Source organism: Saccostrea cucullata, unplaced genomic scaffold, assembly GCF_032062105.1.
Source record: "Saccostrea cucullata isolate Sc308-1 unplaced genomic scaffold, CSIRO_AGI_Scuc_v1 ctg809, whole genome shotgun sequence".
In the NCBI taxonomy this organism is placed as follows: domain Eukaryota; kingdom Metazoa; phylum Mollusca; class Bivalvia; order Ostreida; family Ostreidae; genus Saccostrea; species Saccostrea cuccullata.
This window is the reverse complement of record NW_026941409.1, coordinates 1-19,081: the sequence shown is the minus strand read 5'-3', so window position 1 is coordinate 19,081 and position 19,081 is coordinate 1. Positions and strand designations below refer to the sequence as shown.

Here is a 19,081-nt window from a genome sequence, read left to right as displayed (position 1 = left end):
TCATGGTGATGCAGGCAACCCAGATTTTATAGTTTAGATTAAGTTTTTATCAATCAAATGACGCATTACAAGCAAAATATATTGACATATTAAGTATCGTAAAGAACTTTCGAACACTGTGGATTTGATAGCAGTCGTGACTTTACTTTTGGGTAAAGCTTGCAAGAAACCTGGTACTGTAAACCACACAATTTTGTGGAGCATGTGTACACATCACAAAAATTAGGTAAAAAACAAAATATACAAAACAAGCAATTCGTATAGCTTATGGGCTTTTTTCACTACACCAATGTACCTGTAAGCTTTACCAGTCTTCCCTGATCAGAGGAATTAACAAGTTGTAGTTAGGTAAAGAATTTCCAGTGTTTTCATCGTTTAGTCAAACCAAGAAATAAGGTGACCAAAGTATTAACTAAACCTGAAAGAACCCTCCATATCAAAATTCATGCCAACTATGGTCTTACTTTATTTATTTCAAACAAAAGTACAATGCTCAAAAAATTATATTTCCCTACTGCGTATTACTTCCGAAAAAGAATTCATTTTTCAATCATTATTTTTATTGTCAAATATCATACGAAGAAATTTCAAACATTGCAGAAAAAGTATTCAAATTAATCATAATTTGTTATGCACTGTATTAAGCTTACCAATAAATGTAATAATATGAGGTTTAAAATCTCCTTACCCTCTCCTATCCCTACCGGTTACATTCATCGTGTGCTCCGTGTCACGATTGGAAAATAACGGATCCGAAAAATCCATCGTCAATTCAATTTACAGATAATGGAGTAACAGTTAGTCTGAAAAACGGCCGTCAGCATTTGACTCACTGATACACTGTATTTGTTGACAAAGTGATTTATCGATCCTAGAGGGTATATATTGCTGCATCAGTAAGGAAAGTTGACGTTTGTACTGGTAAAGACATCACATCATTATCATAGAGCTTGGTTGTAATATTACCATTAAAGTCTTTTTTTCAAGTAAAATATCCAAAATGAAACAGGTGTGTCGGACTCTGTGGTATCTGTAAACTCAAAATTACCGGGATATATCGTATGGGTAAAGGTATTGTACCCGGGCTGTTCGAAAATTATTGAGACATGGTGTACCGGGGTATATCAGGGACGTAGCAACCGGGGGGGCAGGGGGGGGGCCTAGCCCCCCACTTTTTTGGCCAACATAACCTTTAATATAGGAAATGCTCACCGAAAGGAAGGTTGGCCCCCCACTTTTTAAAACAGTATAGTGTTATCAAGGAATTGTAGGAAAAAATTCGGAAGTGAAAGTAATTTGGCATGGAAAAGTTGGCCACTCCCCCCCTCCCCAACCGAAATCGGATTTTCGACTTTGGGCGACATTTAACTTTTTTTCTTTATAATGAACGTTATTAGGTGAAAATTCGCATATACGTTTTATAAACACAATGAACTCACAAAAGGAAAACAATATTTTACAAATGTTAAATTTCATATCTTCAATGGTCTCTAAATGTGTCAATGGTAGGGGTACCTGGCACAGTCACGAAATCAGATAATTAAAATATGTAACAACAACGATCAACCCCCAGTGGACCCATACTAAAGGCGATAATAATTCAATTGATGTTTATATTTTTTCAATTTTATTTTGACGCTATGTTGTGTAAGCTTCTTAGAATTCTGATCAGAAATACGAAGATCTTAAAAAATTAAGGAAGCTCTAAACACAAAGAGAAACTGTTCTCTTTTACTTAGAGAAAAATATATCATATAAAGATAAGCATATTGATACTTTTTCATTCATTTAGAATATAGGGTACGCGCCTTATTTTCGGAGGAAATGTTAAAAGACAATGAACTATTTGTGAGTGGAAACCACTGTTGTTTACTTACATTGGGAAAATTAGTGAAAATAATTAATTAAATTTCTTACTTTTGTTACTTTTGTTTACTTATGTAAATCTAAAAATGTTATAATCTATTATGAATTATGTAATTAATGATAAATAACAATTTCTTTAATCTTACATCTAAGGGTAGATCACTTTAACTGGATAAAACTACCCAATAAATTGAGTTCTTTGGTGTGCAGTGTTTAGAGCGTCCTTAAAGGCCGAGATTTTTAACCTTACGGTTTTCTCAGATAAGGGGAGGGACTAAATTTTACATGCGTGGCACCCCGAGGTATTGACGGTCGTGCAGACCTTGGGAAGCGCTAATCCCTATTCACAAACAGTATACACAGGAAGTCCATGGGTATTACCTGTACAGCTTGATGGCCTACTGTTCATCATAAAATTAATAGAATTCAACATCGTTATTAAAAAAAATATCAAAAGTAATTCATGATAATAGTAAAATTTGATAATTTCACACTCATCTCTAGTTTCAAACAAGCAGAAATCTCGTAGGTTGACCATTTTGTTAAAAAGAAAATCTACGGTATGTTGTACGTCACAGCAGCAACGACTTGAGTTCGTTGTGAAAAAAATAATCATTATGAAATTACAGGTATAATTTCAAAAGTAAAATACTCATCATTGTCTGTCCCTTTCAAAATCTTTAAAAAGAAATATAACTATCGTAATTAAGGTCTTCCGTTTCCAACGGAAGACCTTATTGTTTTCGTTCGGTTTCTTTTTCCCTATTATTAAGGTCTTTCGTTTCCAACGGAAGACCTTATTGTTTTCGTTCGGTTTCTTTTTCCCTATTATTAAGGTCTTCCGTCTTCAGCGGAAGACCTTACTGTTATTCTTAGGTGTCTTTTCCACTATTTTTATTATTATTGTTTTTTTTTTTCTTACCGATTTTGTGCACGTGATTTCTCGGAAACGGCTGGCTCGATTTTCATGAAATTTTCAGGACTGATAGAACATCAAACAAAGCCGATATATAATTTTTTATTTTGATGACGTCACTTCCGGTTTTGAGATTTTGGCGATTTAGTGATTTTTAGAGGGTCACTTTGTCCGGCAGTTTTCTCAAAAAGCACTCAACACAGAAGCATGAAATTTTCAGCGATGATAGAGCAACATGAGCTGATGTGACACATACCACTCTTTTTCTGCGGAAGTGCTGCACGACGGCGCTCGCTATGGCCCGAAAAAAGTCCTATCGCGAATATCAAAATTTTTGACACCTTTTCTAAAATATCTTTTTACCTGCAAATATTTTGTTAAAACATATAGAACAAAAGAAGTGTAGAATATCAAGATCTTTCAAATGATATCTCGAAAAAAGGGCTGGCCCCTAAATTTAAGGGCCTAGAGGGGCCGAAAGATTTTCCTTTATATCTCAAAAAGTATTGAGAATTTGAAATACATCAAAGAAGCAAAGTTGTTTCAAATGTCAAGTTCAATCTATTGGAGTCGTCAAAATACGTCCGACGTCGTCACTTCCGGCCAAACCGGAAGTTGTCGGAAAACGCGTTTTTTGCCGTTCTTGACAAGTTTTTGGGTTACATATGTCTCTGGGAGCATAAAAAGTAATTTTTCCGTCCGTCGTTGATACTTCCGGTCAAACCGGAAGTAGCAAAAATGGCTTATTTTGAAGGTTTTCATGCAAAATTGAAATTATAGAGTCACTTGAGACTACTTAGCTCACTGCTTTCTTTTGTTCCGTTACTTCCGGCACTTCCGGACAAAACCGGACGGAAGACCTACTCGTTGCTTTGCAACGAGCTTTGCTCTAGTTATTATTATTTTTTTCTTACCGATTTTTGTGCAAGCGAGTTCTCGGAAACGGCTCGGTCGATTTTCACGAAACTTTCAGATCTGATAGATATTGGTCTGAACCTTATTGGAAATTTTTTATAAGTACGTCGTCACTTCCGGTCGTGAGATATGGACGATTTACTGATTTTAAAAGGGTCAGCTTGTCCGGGCAATCACTAAAAAACGAATGAAGATATTGACTTGAGATTTTCAGTGAAGGTAGAGGAAGGATTGCTTAATTGCTTTTTTGAGTCTATATCTTTCCAGCGCAAAAGGCGTTGAAGCTCGCCTGAGCTCATTATAATTATAATATTTCTGACCATCAAATTTTGTGCACGTGATTTCTCGAAGACTACTGCATGGATTTTTATGAAATTTGCGGGAACAATGTGTTGCTATCTGCAGTTACTATATCCTGGAGATTTTTTTGGAAATTCCTTTCTGGTGCCAAGTTACGGACAATTTTCTGATTTTAAATTGACATTTTGTTCGTGGATAATCTAAAGAACGGTTAAAGATATCACTGTGGAACTTTCAGGGATTATAGGGATTATAGATCGTGATAAGAACTATCGAAGACGCGATTTTTTGTACGTCGTCTCTACTTCCTGTCGTAACGGCATGCAAAGAAAAAAAGTCAAAATTTTAAACTTTTTTGTTTTTCAATATTTTCAAATCATATTAGTATGGTTGATAGAAACATTTCTCATTAGGCTGAATATATAATTTGTTTGTAAATTGATGAATTCGAACTCGAGATATTAACATTCAAAAGTCTGAAGCGTGATCTTAATGGCGGCGGTCTCTGTCAATTCCGACATTTCGCAATAGGGGTTTACAGAGGCAGCTGAGCGTTTGCTTGAACGAAAGTAACATAAGGAACAATGAAATGTGAAGGGATACTTGGATTGTCACGTCGTTGGTTCGTTGCAATTCGGTGTCAAACTACATTTATTATCCAAGGTCTACTTACAAGTCTTCTTTAATTGGTTTTGGTTGTTTCTCAAAGTAGAAATAGAAAAGAATTAATGTGCAAACGAAGTACAATATCTATATCTTTTGTTTTGCATAACGGTAACACATAGCTTAAATCATAGTTAAAATTAATAGTTTTTCAAGAATGTAGTAAGTAAAAAACGTGACCACTGTTTTCCCATGCACACTTGTGTCATATTAAATCAATAGAAAGGACAACTGTTACAATAAGAAAATATTTTATTTTTAAAGATAACAATTTTTCAAAGACCGTTTAATTGACCTATATAAACATTTTATTTTCTCAACGCAAGTTATTGAAGATAATAGAATCTTATTTCTTGACCTTCGTAGGGCGATCGAGGCATTTTTTTTCGGTGAAACATACCACCTTTTTCATGAAAGTGTAAGTAATCGGCATAGTCAACTTTCGTGATTGAAAATTGAAAATTTACCAATTAATAGCTGTTACATGTTACATGTGTGTGTTATACTTTCCACACCTCAAAATTTAGGCGATAAGAACGCTCTTTTGTTATTAGATTAAAGCTATCTCACGTATATAATGAACATTCCAAGAGAAATTCGCTAAGATTTACTCGTTGCGTTTGGCGCGAAATTATGAATAGTGACCCTTCTTTCATAATTCCAAGACAGATTAACTGTTGCAAAATTATATGTACATACAAGTGAAGTAAGAGTAGTTGTTCAATAGTGTAATCAATAAGCGTATTGGATTTTCACGCTAGTGACCCGTTTCAATTCCCAATTTGTCCAAAATATGTTTCATCCATTTTCAGCTCGATTTTATGGGTTATTTTTCGGAATCGGACGGAAGACCTACTCGTTGCTCGCAACGAGATCGTTTCTAGTTATTATTAAGGTCTTCCGTTTCCAACGGAAGACCTTATTGTTTTCGTTCGGTTTCTTTTTCCCTATTATTATTTTTTTTTCTTACCGATTTTTGTGCACGCGAGTTCTCGGAAACGGCTCGGTCGATTTTATTGAAACTTTCAGATCTAATAGATATTGATCTGAACCTTATTGGAAATTTTTTATATTGATGACGTCACTTCCGGTCGTGAGATATGGTCGATTTTCCGATTTTCAGAGGGTCGGCTTGTCCTGGAAACTCCTCCAAAACGACATAAGATATCGACTTAAGATTTTCTGTGAAAATAGAATAAGGTTTGGCGAGTTGTAGTTGGGTCTCCAAATCTTTCTAGCGCAAAAGGCGCCGGCGCTCGGTAGGGCCCGAAGAAATGTCTCAGAAATATCTCACAAAATTTGACACATTTTGTTTCATATCTTCACACCTGTTCATAATTTGTTAAAGCATATTGAAGAAAAAATGTGCAACATCACAAGACCTTTCATTTGATATTAAGAAAATGGGGCTGACCCCTCAAATTAGGGGCTCAGAGGGGTCAAAAGTCTTTTATCTATAACTCTCTAATGATCAATATTTTGTTATACATTACTGAAGCAAAAGTATTTATCTTAACGATTTGCAACAAACTATGATACAATTTTGATCATATGTTACGTAATTAGGGGTCACAAGGGGTCAGAATGCTAAATCTTTGAGGTTTTATATCTCGAAAAGGGCGAATATTTTGATAAGCAATATTGAACAAAAGATGATCAGAATAATGTTTTAAACAATATGCATACTTCAAATTTTTGTAAAACGGCCCCATTAAGGACCTGGAGGGGTAGCCGTTGAATACTCCCATTCAGCATATCTCCACAACGAAAAGAAATCTTTGAATAGATGTTGAACAAAAGTCTTTGATTTCACAAGACTTTTCATTTACAATCAAGAAAAAGGAACTGACTCCTCAAATTAGGGGCCCAGAGGGGCCAAAAGTCTTTCATCTTTAGCTCATGAATGATAAATATTTTGTAATACATTACTGAAGCAAAGATATTCATTTTAATGCTTTGCAACAACGTTTTATAGAATTTTGAATACATGTTGCTGTTGCGTAATAAGGGGTCGCAAGGGGCCAAAATTCTATATTTTGGATGCTTTACATCTCAGAAAGGAGGAATATTTTAATTATAAGCCATATTAAACTAAAGATGCTCAAAATATTGTGATATAAATCAGAAAAATGATGGAAAATTGAATTTCATTACCTAATTACGAATATCTCAATCAAAATCATACCTCATCTTATCGATAAATTCAACGGAAGACCTACTCTTTGCTCGCAACGAGATCTCATCTAGTTATTATAATTATTATTATTTTTTTTCTTACCGAATTTTGTGCAAGCGAGTTCTCGGAAACGGCTCGGTCGATTTTCACAAAACTTTCAGATCTGATAGATATTGGTCTGAACCTTATTGGAAATTTTTTATAAGTATGTCGTCACTTCCGGTCGTGAGATATGGACGATTTACTGATTTTAAAAGGGTCAGCTTGTCCGGGCAATCACTAAAAAACGAATGAAGATATTGACTTGAGATTTTCAGTGAAGGTAGAGGAAGGATTGCTTAATTGCTTTTTTGAGTCTATATTTTTCCAGCGCAAAAGGCGTTGAAGCTCGCCTGAGCTCATTATAATTATAATATTTCTGACCATCAAATTTTGTGCACGTGATTTCTCGAAGACTACTGCATGGATTTTTATGAAATTTGCAGGAACAATGTGTTGCTTTATGCATTTACTATATCCTGGAGATTTTTTGGAAATTCCTTTCTGGTGCCAAGTTACGGACAATTTTCTGATTTTAAATTGACATTTTGTTCGTGGATAATCTAAAGAACGGTTAAAGATATCACTGTGGAACTTTCAGGGATTATAGATCGTGATAAAAACTATCGAAGACGCGATTTTTTGTACGTCGTCTCTACTTCCTGTCGTAACGGCATGCAAAGAAAAAAAGTCAAATTTTAAAACTTTTTTGTTTTTCAATATTTTCAAATCATATTAGTATGGTTGATAGAAACATTTCTCATTAGGCTGAATATATAATTTGTTTGTAAATTGATGAATTCGAACTCGAGATATTAACATTCAAAAGTCTGAAGCGTGATCTTAATGGCGGCGGTCTCTGTCAATTCCGACATTTCGCAATAGGGGTTTACAGAGGCAGCTGAGCGTTTGCTTGAACGAAAGTAACATAAGGAACAATGAAATGTGAAGGGATACTTGGATTGTCACGTCGTTGGTTCGTTGCAATTCGGTGTCAAACTACATTTATTATCCAAGGTCTACTTACAAGTCTTCTTTAATTGGTTTTGGTTGTTTCTCAAAGTAGAAATAGAAAAGAATTGATGTGCAAACGAAGTACAATATCTATATCTTTTGTTTTGCATAACGGTAACACATAGCTTAAATCATAGTTAAAATTAATAGTTTTTCAAGAATGTAGTAGGTAAAAAACGTGACCACTGTTTTCCCATGCACACTTGTGTCATATTAAATCAATAGAAAGGACAACTGTTACAATAAGAAAATATTTTATTTTTAAAGATAACAATTTTTCAAAGACCGTTTAATTGACCTATATAAACATTTTATTTTCTCAATGCAAGTTATTGAAGATAATAGAATCTTATTTCTTGACCCTCGTAGGGCGATCGAAACATTTTTTTCGGTGAAACATACCACCTTTTTCATGAAAGTGTAAGTAATCGGCATAGTCAACTTTCGTGATTGAAAATTGAAAAATTACCAATTAATAGCTGTTTCGCTGCTTTAGTGTTATTTGCCTATATACGATATGTTTCATGTGTGTGTTATACTTTCCACACCTCAAAATTTAGGCTAGGCGATAAGAACGCTCTTTTATTATTTGATTGAAGCTATCTCACCTATTTAAATGAACATTCCAAGAGAAATTCACTAAGATTTACTCGTTGCGTTTGGCGCGAAATTATAAATAGTGACCCTTCTTTCATAATTCCAAGACAGATTAACTGTTGCAGAATTATATGTACATACAAGTGAAGAAAGAGTAGTTGTTCAATAGCGTAATCGATAAGCGTATTGGATTTTCACGCTCGTGACCCGTTTCAATTCCCAATGTGTCCAAAATATGTTTAAACCATTTTCAGCTCGATTTTATGGGTTATTTTTCGGAATCGGACGGAAGACCTACTCGTTGCTCGCAACGAGATCGTTTCTAGTTATAGTACCAATTAGAGCTTCTATCACGGTAAAATAGTAACGGTTACTAGCCGTTTGTATAAAAAGTCGCGTGGACCTATTTTTAGCAAATGTACATTCTTTATCCTATCGTGAAAAATTCGCGATAATGATGGTTTTGTAAAGTTAAAATTACACATAAGTGCTTATGTATTTTCAGTAAATTAAGATTATAATTAAACAACTTAAAACAAAATATTAAATTATTGCTAACATATGTATTTCTTTCAAAACTATTTTTAACACCTGTGACCTTGAACGGAGGTAACAATGCAACCCACTAAGCAAGAAATGCTCGGTTATAAAAAGGAAAAGAAAAGAAAGAAACTCTTAATACTTTAATACTTGCCCAGGCGAAGTTGTTACTTATCAGATATTTTTGGTTTTTTATCCTAAGTTATCCATTACATGCAAAAAGTGCTACCAGCTTATTTTCTCCTTTATTTTCATCGTAATTTTTCGCCGCGTCTCAAAACAAGAATCATTGTTAATTTTTACGATTGAAAACAAGATTTCATTCACCTATGCAATTTTCATTTGTAAAAATGTACACAATCTTGATATATTTTATTGAAATACAATGAGATAAAAATTCATTTTTTAATGACATGTTTGCAACACAGATCATTTATTAATTATAATCAAGCTGAAATTGTTTGCATCGAAATCGATACCTTATTGCGATGGTAATTTAGCGGTAAACATAAGAAGACCGAAAGTTAATTTGATGGTGGCCACGCGTGTCAAACACTTAGGTGAAAGAGATATACACAGGGACTGGTAGCTAACTGTCAATCAATTTCAAGTACCCAATGATGGACCTTAATTTATTTGATTGACATGGGGATACAGACCAGGTAAATCTGAAGGCGAAGCTTAATTATTATCTCGGGCTTTAAGCGCAGTAAAGAATTGTGAAAACGACGAAACAATGGCATTTGACGTCAAGGCGGAGCAGCCATAAAATAAAACTTTTGTGCAGCGCTATCTAAAACTCTTTTCCAGACTGACCAACCTTATGAAACAATAACAAGACTACAAAACATAATTAAGGGTTGTTATTACAGTGGCTTATATTTTTTCTGACCAATAATTCAACAAGAGTAAAATTAAAAGCTCCGGACGACAACCAACAAATTCATTTGGGTTGACCCGCGTTGCATTTATCTACACTGCATGATGCAAAGTCACCTTGTACATGTATATATGACAAATGAAAATTTTACACTGGCGAAACAACAGCAAGGATTTTTTAAAGAATCATTTAAGAAAGGAGAAAGATTGATTTTTGTGATGTTTTTTATTATACAGATGTGACCAAGTGCAATAATGTAGGTTTCTAGATTTATTCACATAATATATAAGGTGATTCTACAAAAAAATATAAGTACATGTAAATATATATACAATTTATACATAGTAATGCATTAAGTATGACAAGTATATACATATTAACTTTAAAGCTGATTATCTTAGCCGTTTATTTACTAAGAATAATTATAATTTAAAGTTATAAATATATTTAAAAAAATACCATGTGCGAGGTGGAAGTGGGTAATCAGGGCGCCCAATCTGCAGTAGTTCGAATTTAGATTTGGCTAACTTATATTACAAAAGAAACGACCAGAACAGTCAATGAAATTTCTTAACCAAAAGTAAATCAAACAAAGTGTTTACACACTCAATCTACCTGCGCACACAAACTAGCCTTACATCACTCTCAAGGACATCGTTAAATTATCTTGAAACGTAGTTAAATGCAAAATTCTAATAAATACATTCAATATATATCAATCCGCCCGCATAAAGAAAGAAAAAAGTAAACGCTTCCCGATCGTTCCACATACATGTACGAAAACCTCTCATGGCTGACGTGACGTTAAAATGAGGTAGCGATGCTGCTCCAGGTCGATAGACATATGTATCTTAATAATTTCACCAGAACTTACCTAAGAAGAAATTTCAATTTTAATAGAACCTAAAGATATGTGGGTTTATTGTATCGTTGTGGTGACTTTTAAATTATTATTTAAAAATCTTCATGGAGTTATCATTATTGTGACGGCTTTTGAGGTTGGTGTCTTCTAAAAGACATCAAGTTTACTTATATCCTGCCTCATGAATTCTGATTAAAAGCATGTTTTATTAACCCCGTTCCCTTCAGTCACGTATTTTAACGCATATACCAATTTCCTATTTCTAACGCAAAATCACGGATCTACCCTTTCACGCACGTGAAAAAAGGACATTTAATCTTAAATTTATTGCCAATTTCTTTGCTAATTCTCAATCAAATAAAAAAAGTTATTTTCTAATTAAAATAATACATCATAATATTATTAACGCTTAACTTTAGAAAAAAATGGACCACACGCAATAAAGTGCTTGCGGGGAAAAGGTAGCGGAATATATCTATGACGTGAACATTAAGTGTGGTTTGTATAACAGTTCAGTAAGTTGTAAATCAAAATTCAAACCTCTAATTATTATATTTACTACACTAATGTATATTATTTGTAAGCTTACCTGCTTGAATTATTTCTTACGATGAAACTCCTTTAAATTTGGGTTAGGGTTAGGGTTAGGTTTAAGAAATTGAATACGTTACAATTTCTGATAAACCTATGAAAAAAATGTAGAATTCAGTTTTTCAAGTTTCATTCAATAGTAGAAAGTTCTTTGTGTGTTTTACTTTTATTTGAAAACTCTAGACCTATACGTAAAACGGTTTTTGGTATGATTATCGCTTTGAAGGGAGGGTTGTGTAAATTTGAACTAACACAGATCATCTTAATTCCCGGTTTGGCTTCACAACGAAAAACCTGCTCAACAAATATCAGTGGAAACGATTTCATAATTATAGATATTAAACTAGAGCAAAGCTCGTTGCAAAGCAACGAGTAAGTCTTCTGTCCTGCTTTGACCGGAAGTGACGTCAACAAAAGAAAGCAATGAGCTAAGTCGTCTCCGGTAACTTTATAATTTCAATTTTGCATCAAAACCTTAAAAAATAAGCCATTTTTGTCTACTTCCGGTTTGACCGGAAGTGATGTCGACGGACGGAAAATTAAGTTTTATGCTTCCAGTGACATATGTTACCCAAATACTTGTCAAGAACGGTTTGACCGGAAGTGACGTCACCGGAAGCATTTGACTTCGATAGATTTAGCTTGACATTTTGAACAACTTTGCTTCTTGGACGTATTACAAATTCTCAATAATTTTTTAAATATCTGGAAAAGATTTTAGCCCGTCTCGATCCCTTAATTAAGGGGTCAGCCCTTTTAACGAGATATCATTTGAAAGATCTTGTAATTCTGCACAAATTTTGTTCTATATATTTTAAGAAAATATTCTTAATTTAAAAGATAAAAAGCAAAATATGTGTAAATTCTCGCTCTTTTAGGCGTTCTAATTTTTTACCCCTATATAGTACCATTTTGAATAGAGAAATCGAAAAACAAAAACAGCTATGCACAACTTCAATCCTTCTATTGTGTAAAATCAGTAAAATTTCTGCTCCAGCTTTTGCCATCTCCGATCCTTTGTTTGGAAATGAAAGTTTAAAATTTTCGTTAAAAGGGAAATAAATCAAAAGCGGAAGTGAATTTTTGAAATGCTAGACAAAATTCTGATAGAGTTTAGTAACGTCTATAAACTCTGAAAATTTGAGCAAAATCCATTGAGAAATGAGTGAAATATGAGACCTCAAATTTGGTGTCTAGGAAAAGCGAAAAAAAGAATTATAAGAATAAGCTTAATCAGAATCAGTAGAAGGTCTTCCGTTTGTAATTCGCCAGATGCTGGCATAGATAGAGTTTTTAAATTGCAAAAAAGGGCAGCCCGGATTATTTTAGATGTGGCTTATGATGCCCCTTCACTACCATTATTTGAAAAACTTGGATGGCTGACCATATATGAGTTAATTGATTTTCATAAATATATATTACTGTACAAAACACTTCATGGTATGGCACCATCTTATTTAAGAGATTCCTTTGAATTTATTTCTTCTAATAGTTATGTACTTAGATCTGAAACAAACTATGACCTTCATCTACCGAAATATCGAACAAATCAATTTAAGAATTCTTTTCATTATTCCGGTGTTCATGTATGGAACAAATTACCCTTGCAACTAAAAGTTATATAATTCCATGTTCTTGAATCGATCTGTATATGTCCTTGTATTTTCACGTCATTTTGTATTATTTATTATGAATATTGTACTATGTTTTTATAATTGTATTATTGTGAATGTGTTTAGAGGGCCCCGAGAAAGACTAGTGCATTGCACTAATCGGGTTACCCTCTTTAAATAAAGTATTATTATTATTATTATTATTATTATTATTCATACATGGGAGTGTAACCTCTGATTCATGCCCAACTGTAAATGGTTTGTTATTATGATTAGAGTAAACGAGGACTTGTAAAACTAACAGATACAATAATGTAGTGAATAAATGCCTAGAAGCTAAATGAACTCTTGCTTTCTATCTTATCTTGTTAATGATACGTGTATTTTGCTTCATTACATATACTCATACTGCAAACGGATTCTGCTTCGCAGGTTCTTCAACAAATATGATGAGGTAAACGTTATCTAAGAAATATTTTACGTCTTTTGATGAAATTTCTCTAGTATTTAGTCTCATTGTAGAAGATCAGAATTCTTAACATTTATTGGAAAATGTCATAAAAGCATTAATTTGCTTTTGAAATATTTCTCTTGTAATCCCCCTTGCCATCTTGCTATTTTCCAAAAGGATTCTGGTAAAATATCTACGTTTTAAAAAAAGTTCTTTGGGCATGACGTCCATTGGTATCCTAACCAAAAAGGGCATAACTTTTATTTGTTATTCTCACATTTTGCCGTAAAGGCGAATTGATATTACTTTAAAATCCTACTTAAAAGTGGATATAGGAGTGAATGTAGGAAAAAGGGCGGCCTTGTTGATTATCGTTAATTTATGTTGAATTAGCTCACTGAGAAGCACCCATTCTATTTCAAAGTGTAAATTAAACGCAAATGTAAAATTTTCCCTTGTTGACATTTTTTAACTATTTGCGATTTCGCATTGCCTAGAAAACTGTGTAAATCAGTTTTTTGTACAAGACACCTTTCTAGTTTTTTTTTTTTTGAAAATACGAGAGTTCATCCAAAAGTAAGGTCATAACTATCATGACATATTTAATGATCGACAGTTTTTAACAAAACTTAATTATACTATTCCTCAATTTATTTTTAATTTTGTCCTTACATTTCATTCAGATATAATTTATGTAATACTTCATAAAATATGAGAATAACAGTTACTTAATGTTGAGACCCGAGTCTACATGTATGTCCGTACAGCAAAAATGCATCGACGTCATTAAAACGTTTTAGCTCACCTGAGATCGCATTTGTCCGTCGTACGTCCGTCTATAAACTTTTAACATTTTCGACTTCTTCTCAAGAACCACTGGGCCAATTTTAACCAAATTTGGTACAAAGTATCCTTGGGTACTGTCAATTTAAATCGTTAAAATGAAGGGCAAGATCCTCTCACAAGGGGAGATAATTAAGAAAAGACAAAAATAGGGAGGGGTCATTAAAAAGTCGTCTTCTCGAGAACCACTGAGCCAGAAAAGCTGAAACTTATGTGGAAGAATACTGGGGTAGTGTAAATTCTAAGTTGTTCAAATCAACCCCCCCCGGGGGGGGGGGGGGGGGGCTCGGCGGGGTCACAATAGGGAATCAAATTTTACTTAAAAATAAGGAACGTAAGAAAAATATTTAAAAATGTTGTTTTCAAGAACCATTGAGCCAAAAAAGCTAAAAATAATGTGGAATGACCTTCGAGGGTTTGGCGGGGCCACAATGGGGAATCAAAGTTACCTTGAAATATATAGGAAAAATATTTAAAAATCTTATCATGAACCACTGAGCCCGAAAAGTGGGTGGGGCCACAAAAGGGAATCCTCTCCTCAAGAAGACAAGAACTACTGGGCCAGAAAAGCTGAAATTCCTGTGGTACTGTAGATTTTGAAATGTCCAAATTATGACCTTTGGGATACAATTGGATCACAATAGGTATTAAATGGGGATATCTAGTCAAAGCTAGTCAGGTGAGCTATGTGACCTATGGGCGTCTTGTTTAACTTTAAGAGTGTTTTTGAATTTGAAGTTGCATAAACCTTGGATAAAGTTTATATGATTTAATTCTACAATTTAAAGCCAGTTTCAAAGCAAAGTGGCTGTAAACATTATCAAAAAGAAGCATATGACAGGTTAAAAAAGGCAAGCAAATGAACCTAATATAAGTGCTGAATATTAACATCACAGAGACGTTTGTTTCACTCTTGCTATTTGCCTTGCGGCGATTGACAAAAGACCCCAACGGTGAATTTAAATTTATATTTTAAAAGGTATGCTACCAGGGTATTTTATCAAATGTTTTTACGGCAAAAGACAAACTGAAAAGGGGTTTTAGTATGTCAAATTTTATTGATAACATATTATTAAACTGTAGATCACAAAATTTTTGCGATACCTTATTTTCTCGAGATAGTCATTGACACTTAAGTTTATTAGCAAGACTTAATTTTCAGGAATTGTTGTTTTTCCTCTACATAATTGTCAGGAATACTTTTAAGCGTGAAAGTGAAATATTCGTGAGCTCATTGTCACGCGTATTTTCGCGAAAATTAAGTTCTCGATATGTACATGTATTTATAAGCTTTTTATAGCAGTTTTGATAGAACTTTTGGATCGACTCTCGTATGTACGTATCTTCCCATAACTCCCTGTAGTGCTCCTTCACAATTCATATTGTTACTTTTAGTTTTATTTCAACCTATCGACTCGACACAACAGACGATTATTTTTCTATTTAATGTATTTTTTTTTTACATTGTAATTGTAATATTGTAGACAATATTAATATATAACCACGTTTGTAAATTTTCAACGACTCATTTGGTTTGAAATACACATACACCAGTTGAAAATTTATTCATCTGTAAATTATTACTAGATATACTTAAGAGTAATTCTGATGGCATTATGTAAATATCTATTGCTTACACCCCATTCACATATGCCAAAATAAAGCACTTTGCAATTTGAAGGTTTAATGTAAAATAAGCATACTCTATATAAGTTGACTCACGTGAAAGGGGTTCAACAATCTAGTTTTCACCTCCTAAAAATGATAACAAGTTTTATTGATCCAAAGAAAAAATCCTTTTTTCCATTATTAAATTTTGATTGGTCATTTTTCGTTTCTCCTAAATCAGGTTACCAATATAATATATTGCTACACAATATTTCAGACTGTTACATTCAAAGAGGACACCTATTGATTACAATAAAAAATTAAGTGAAATTAAATTCATTTAAGTAGCCCTCAAGAGGAAAATATTTTCTGTCCTAAAATTTATTTTGTAATCGTCTCCTTTTCTTTCTTTTTTTTCTTTTTTTTTTTTTGATGTAGTATTTTAAAAATGTATTCAACATTGTACATATGATCATAATTGTATAATTGCTGATACGTTAAGAGGACCCCGAAGAAGACTAGTATATTCAGGTTTCTCTCTTTAAAAATGTATTACTATTATTACTATTATCATTATAATCATTATTATAATTAGTATTAGTAGAAGTAATTATGTTTGATAATTTCATATACGTAATATTACAACGGGGAAAATGATTTTACTGTATTTATAGAAATTAAAGAATTGGTCTTTTTCTGTACATTCATTTACAGATTAAGTTTGATAATCAACACAGATTTGTTTGTCCTGATTTTATTGAAAAAAGAATCTGATATCGATAGCAATTTTAATTTAGGTATTGGTGTATATTTTAAGACCGCGGAACATTTACTGGCAAAATTGGAAATATACAGCTTACGTCATTTCTATCTGTTACAATCAAAACATTCAGTGATAGACAACGAAATGGGCGGGTACAATTCGACGCGGACGTTTGGAAAACATCGGATTGAAATTGCAGATCGAAATTCATTTTCAATCCACCTCAGCTACGCTAGAAGGCACATTATTACTGATTGAACCAGAAGACAAATAATTTCAATTTTGGTACAGTTTGAATTTTTTGTCCAGTGTTTTAAATGAATAAATATTTAAGGGACAAATATTTCATTTCTGTTCGGTTAATATACGTATATCTTTGTGTTGTTGTTGGTGGGGGGGGGGGGGTTGAACGATTTTAAATAAAGTTGTCCAACAGTTTTCAGTGAGAATAAGTATAATAAAACACTTGCACTCTTATAATCCTAGAAATAAAATATATTGCCATGTTAAGCCATGACCTGACTCGACAATTTTTAACCCCCCCCCTTCTAGAATCAAATATCTTCTGAAAAATAATCTTTGTCTTGTATGATCTTTTGCGTTCTTAAAATTATAAGCTAAAACTCATATTATTGTGAACTTCAAACAATATGTATTTTGGAGTTGAAATCACAGGCAATTGATTCTGTAATAAATATTTGACCCATAGTATACTTGTTCTGTAAGTGTTATTATACTATGGGTCAAAAATTTATTACAGAAACAAGCGCCTGTGGTTGAAATATAGTTGATTATTGATACATTCACTTTATGCTTTGAAAACAGCTCAGGTGGATTGAAAATGAATTTCAATCTGTAATTTCAATCCGGTGTTTTCCAAACGTCCGCGTCGAATTGTCCCCGCCCATTTCGTTGTCTATCACTGAATGTTTTGATTGTAACAGATAGAAATGACGTAAGCTGTATATTTCCAATTTTGCCAGTTAATATGCTTAAAAATTTATGAATTTGAGATTAAATGATGCTTAGATTTTTTTAACAATTTTAATGATAACAACATTATTTTATTTTCCGTTAAAGACACTCAAGATACACACAGAAATCAGCAAGGAGTTTTTTCACACCAATTGCAAGAGAGTAAGTTTTTCGAGAAAGATGTTAATATATTCCTTGAAATGGATTGATTTCTTGTTTTATGTACCTAAATGATATCATAGTTCTGTTAAGTATTTGGTATTGAATTGATGATGTGCACTCAGTCTGATTTTTGAACCTTACTATTAATGGAAATAACGGACCATAATAAAAACAATTGTGGTGAAAATCACTTTTAAAAAGTCAGCTTTGAATTTGGAGATAATAAAGTGACCAATTATCTGGCATAAATTACTTCTTGGACTGTATTTAATATATTGCTTACCCTAACGATGATTATTTATGCATCACTGATGTTTCATAAATTACATATTTTTTATTCTAGAGGTAAAAGGTATTTTATCTTAAATTATTTCATTCGTAAGAAATAGACGTCTTCCAGAAATCAACTTAAATGGTGAATCTCTCTCGCTTAAAATCAAAGGAAAAAAGAAAACCCGTTCCTGATGTAGCCTTACTAAATAACATTGTCGTTTTATTCTTTTTATTACCATACGTTTTTGTTTTTCTTCAATTGGTCGTTAACTCTGAAACATATTCAGATTTTTTGATACACCACTGAGCCACATTTAATCAATTTTGGCTTATAACATCTATGGGTGAAGGAAAACAAAAATTTTAAAATCCTTTGTCCCATCCCCCTTGAGCCTGAGTGATGGGGCAACCACTTAAATAAATGTATTTTTTTATTCATTCTTTTACTCCTGGATATCAAGCAGTCAAACTGAAGGCCTGAATGTAAAAGGTATTGATTTCTCTACCAAAGTCGTGAAATTCATGGTCCCAGGGTCAGGGGTCTAAGTGCAAGTGTGGGGCATTATAGATCATATAGAGTAAGTGCATTATTCCTTTGAAATATTTTTTCTGCGGTCCTGTGTATTATTTTAACAATCTTAATGCATAGTTATGATGAGCAGGATTGGCTCTTTTAAAGTTGTGAATTTCCTGGCCCCAAGGTCAGGGGTTCTGGTGTTAAGTCGGAGGTCTGGTGAATATACAGGGAAAATAATCAATTTTTTGAAAATCCCTCTACCTCTGTGTATTATTTATACAAACTATATACTTGATATGAGGAGTATATATATAAGTTTTTGCAGACAAAAAGACAAACAGACAGACAGCCAGATAGACAGACAGACAGGTAGACAGACAGCTAGACATACAGACGATCTGACACGACAAAAACTATATACCCCAGAAACTTCGTTGACGGGGGTATAAAAAGTACTCTCATCGTCTTAATGGTCAAATGGACTTTTAAGTAATACATAAATAGAAATGAGACAAAA

At 33.2% G+C, this 19,081-nt stretch overlaps 1 long non-coding RNA gene across 1 annotated transcript; it reads left to right on the top strand.

Moving 5' to 3' along the window:
• Window positions 1-310: 310 nt before the first annotated feature.
• LOC134257777 (uncharacterized) lies at window positions 311-17,764 on the top strand. Its single transcript, XR_009989996.1, has 3 exons — window positions 311-348; window positions 13,405-13,426; window positions 17,718-17,764. It is a non-coding gene; the product is annotated as an uncharacterized LOC134257777 (long non-coding RNA).
• The last annotated feature ends 1,317 nt before the right edge of the window (window positions 17,765-19,081 follow it).